The sequence below is a fragment of the Alosa alosa genome, chromosome 12, assembly GCF_017589495.1.
Source record: "Alosa alosa isolate M-15738 ecotype Scorff River chromosome 12, AALO_Geno_1.1, whole genome shotgun sequence".
NCBI classification, from domain to species: Eukaryota; Metazoa; Chordata; class Actinopteri; order Clupeiformes; family Clupeidae; genus Alosa; species Alosa alosa.
The window spans coordinates 5,899,456-5,904,083 of record NC_063200.1 but is presented as its reverse complement, the minus strand read 5'-3'; the positions used below and the strand labels follow the sequence as shown (position 1 = coordinate 5,904,083).

Sequence of the window (4,628 nt, the reverse complement as noted above, 5' to 3'; positions counted from 1 at the left end):
TTTCAGAGGTACAGTTTACATGACATGAAATGTAATGCAAATGACCAGTAAACTACAGGGAGAGGGCTTAAAAAATAGATGAAGAAAATATTGTATAGGCCTATGATAGAAATATGCTCCCCATCAACCAGTTTGGACAGCTCTGCCCCATAACAAATCACAATTTAACCTCTGAGCTTATAGCAGTTACAGACCAAAAGCTCTAATTATTCAGAAGTTACATATTTCAGCACCTTGCCAAAATCTCTGAATCTTCAGGTTACAGGTTAGGAAAATATCTGAAGTGACTAATTATGTCCATATCCCTCAGTATGTTTAAAATAGCACAATATTTTTTTTTATTTAGGCTAGTTACTGATTGTGTGTGTGTGTGTGTGTGTGTGTGGGCGTGAGAGAGAGATGGAAAGAGATAGAGAAAGAGAGAGAACATTTTAGTAGGCTATGCTTTAAAGTGATGATATTTGCCAGTTGATGGTCCTTAATAGGTTACCTCTAGTGGATATGGCTCTTGAAAAGAGAAACCTCTGGTGACGTTGGTGCGCGCTTCCGCCGTTGGATGATAGTAGCTACGTGACACTGTAGAGCACTTTTTCTAACAACTTTGCTGATAGCAAACCATTACCCAGCTGTTGGTGTAGAGTACATCTCGGCGCAGAAGCTTGCGTGGCATTCGTGTGTAAAACATAGGGCAAGCCATGAGGGGAGTGTGTGTATATGTGTGCCAGTGAGTGAGTGAGAGAGAGCGAGCCTGAGAGCGAGACGTGGGAGTTGCTCAGCAGAATAAGTGTAACTATTATGTTTACTTTCTTCAAGTAGACACCGAAGGAAAGCAGTTGAATTGAAGCACACAGGTAAGATTTATTAACTGCCCGTTTTCTCGCCAAACCAACTCTGTTGCTTGGACCTTAATATGTATAATGTAGTGTTTGATAGTTTGTGACAGCCGCGCGGAGTCCGGTTGTCACTTCAGATGCAAGTCTCACTTTGCGCCAACCGTGTAAACATATTCGTTTGCAGGGTTAAGCCATTTTCAGCTGCCCTTTGCTAGCTATAGATATGAAGTGCTTCAGTTTAGTTTCTGAGGACGGAAGCTATACACTATACTGTTCCTTTCGTGAATAGTTCGAGGATATTTCTCCGACGTCGTGTTGAGAAAAAAAGAAAGCTTGCAGAAGAGAGGAAAACAAGGTTGGGTAGCCTATAGGTTAGGCAACCCTGTCTTGTAGCCAGGCCTAAGTGACTAATTAGTGCCGTATAATTCATTACCATGTACATGGCACTTAATTGAAAATTACAGAAAGTTTTTGATTTGTCGAGGGAAAACTACAAGGGGATGCACGGTGAACTTATTGCCAGGTATCACTTCATTGAGAATTGAAAGAAATCTTTTCTTATTATTTTGAGAGTAAATTATACAGAGCAATGTTTGTAAGGAATGGAAACATGTTGTGATAGTGGGGAGGCAATTGGGCCAGTACTATAGAGTTCTGTCTTAAAGCAATTATCCGGAGTAAAATGCACTTTAGATCAATTTACGGATGATTGGGAGTACATACGTTGAGTTGACATCAAAATCATGTCATTCGGATGTGTTTTGAGAAAGTTCGATTTTACCTTTTTAGTCAAAACTCATTAGCGTGGAAGTGAGAAGGGCATATTATTTCGCCTACAAAACACTATTTTTATACCTCTTCTACAGTTCCAAACAACATTACACTTACGTGGTAGTGAGTAGAGGGTCCCTAAAGCCAAACCGAAGTATCCCGAGGTCTTTATGTGGTCAGATAGAGAGTCCAGAATGAATTTCATCAAGCCAGTACCTTTCCGGAAATGTTGCCATCTTTGCTGCCATCTTTAGGGGAAAGTCCGTAGGAGTCGATTGCCAAGTGTGGAGTAACACGCTTTTAAAAAAAAACGGCGACGAAATTGTGAATTTCCACGGACTTTCCCCTAATAATAATATGCCCTTCTCACTTCCACGCTAATGAGTTTTGACTAAAAACGGTAAAATCGAACTTTCTCAAAACACATCCGAATGACATGATTTTGATGTCAACTCAACGTATGTACTCCCAATCATCCGAAAATTGATCTAAAGTGCATTTTACTCCGGATAATTCCTTTAATTGTATTGTATTTTCAAGTATCAAGTATTACATTGACACTTTCTAATAATAGTTTGTAAAGAATGTAGCCAGTCCTCCAGTCCTCAGTCCAGCCTTAGAAATAATCTATGATTTCACAATAATTTCAAGTTTTCAAGTCTCATTTCAGCCCATGTCAGATTCATAGCTGCGTTTTATGTCGACTCAGTCCTGCTTTTTACTGCAAAAGAGACCCTCTGACTATTTTTATGTACAATTTTCCAGTGAACTTTGTTGTCTTTGATTCTACACAAAACTGTCATAGAAATCTGTTGAAACTTGAAATGACAAGAAAGCTTTATATGATCAACTCTCCATGAAACAGTTCAGGAGAAGCAGACGTCCAGATCAGTTAGTCAGACAGAAAGCTATTGATTTAAATTGTTTCATCCATACTATTAATGAAAACCTCAGCCCACATGTTTGGCATACAAGCTGTCAAATTGAATTAATGCAGAATTGGATTGGAATGGATTCTGCAAAACACTGAGCGAAAGGAGGTGGGTGTGGCTGTGGGAAGAAGATGTCATGGCGATAAATTAATTGGCGTTTATCGGGAAGGTGTTGTGCAAACATGTCTGCTGCTCCAGAGCTACTTTGTTTATCTTCGCTCCAATGCGACTGGATGGGCTCCATGACATGTGCATTAAGGTCAAACTAGAACAGGTCTGGATGGGGGGGGTGGGCGACTATGCCTGAGTGTGCACACCGAATACCTCACTAAAATTAGTCACGTGTCAGATGCCTTATGGATGCAGGCCAGAGCCTCACACACAGGCCACAAAAACACATGGGGGGGTGGAAGGAGTTTCCAAAAGCACCCTGTGAATGGCTCCGCCCTCTCTTGTTTGTCCTTGAGTGTGTGTATGTGAATGTGTGTCTCTCTGTTGTGATAACACTTGTTTTTGTGTAAGTGTTTCAATCAGTGTGTCTTTGCATTCACCAAAGCCTAGTTGCTAAAACTTAACCCAGGGATGCTTTGCCATTCACACGATGAGGATGATAACAGTGAGTGTTGCACTGAGGAGGCAGAGTATTGGCTCATCCGGTTGCATTTGCTGCTTTTCTGGGAGCCACTGGCAGTGAAACAGAGCTTGGAATGTTGAGGTCACTTTTTAATACCCCTTACAGATGCTAATGGGTGTTAGCTTGACATTGGGTGAACTTCATACATGCCACTCTCCCTCCATGTTTGTCCCAGGAACACTCATCTCAGCACTACCTATGCCACTCTGACGAAGGTTCGGTTTTCTTGGGTTTGTTTGCTTTTTTGTTTTGCTTTTAAGTCATCGTTTGTCACCGTTATCCAGTGTAATACCACACAGCTGTCACTTCAAATGGATGGATGCAGAAGGAGCAACCTAAAGCCCCGATTTAGCCCCTTCATCTTTATTTTTATCTCAAACCACCCGCCTGCCCCCGTGCACAACTCTCCTACTCTTGGCTGTCTTGTGGCCTAGTGGAAACTGTATCCGGCCACGATCCAACCCCGCACTGTCCAGCTCATCAAGGCCCCTGTTGAAGTAGAATGGCAAATAGCGCTCTAAAAAAAATAAAAACGAAGTAGGACCATTTGTGGAAGCTGGAGTCACTGTGAAGGCTAGGAAGGAACCCCATCGTCACTGTCAGGCATTTGAATAAACTCTAGACGGGGGAGCTGACGCCGTGCATGGCTGACATAACTGGAGTCCTGAGTCAGAGCTGAAATAACCAGAGACCGTTTTGGCTTGGGGAATGTTGAGCTGACACCACAGGCATAACCTCAATCAGAGGCATTAAGGGAATTTCTATTTCTGCGTGGCTCATTTCACAAAATGTCTATATTTAATAGCTTGTTAAAACTCCAAACAAAGAGTCAACAGACTAATAAGAAGAGAGCTGTTGTTGAAACTCTTAACACCCACGCAATATAATCAAACACTTCATTGGTTCTGATATCTAATAAAAGTATTGTTGTACTATTTATGACATTCAGCATGGACTTGGGCCGCACTCTACTTGCATAAGAGTAGGTTGAGCTCAAAATACTCATATGCTCTAAATCAAAGACTAGACATCGGTGAAAGCTGGCATTTAAGTAAGTCAGACCATTGCTTAAACCTCAGACACGTAGGCCCTCGGTGTCAACACAGACACTAACACCTGCACCACTCTCAAGTCTGGCAAGTAAATGTTGTTTTTCTTGTTTTTAGGAGGCATGCAGTGAAGTTTGTTGAGTAATATAGAGACATGGGGTATTTGGTAGAGGAAGGCATGAGTTCTCAAGGTCACGTTGATATCGCCACGTGATTTTGAAGTTTTTAGACCACAGAGGATGTGGATGATTCAGAAGCAGGAGGAGCAACAAAGGTGCCACTTGTGACTCAGATTAATCTTATGTCCGTCTGGAGCGTGATCTGATCTCTAAACTCTAAACTCATGTGTTCCCCTTTCAGACTTTGCTGCTTGCAAAAAAAAAAAAAGTCATGTCAGGCATGTAGGGGG

At 41.8% G+C, this 4,628-nt stretch overlaps 1 protein-coding gene across 2 annotated transcripts in view; it reads left to right on the top strand.

Moving 5' to 3' along the window:
* The first annotated feature begins 560 nt into the window (after positions 1-560).
* The window catches only part of nek6 (NIMA-related kinase 6), a 54,291-nt gene continuing 50,223 nt past the window's right edge, over positions 561-4,628 (top strand). The window contains exon 1 of one of the 2 annotated variants that reach the window (XM_048259621.1): positions 561-851. The gene's annotated coding sequence lies outside the window, so the exon portion shown is untranslated. The remainder of the gene's footprint in view (positions 852-4,628) is intronic. The other variant, XM_048259620.1, reaches the window with a different exon arrangement.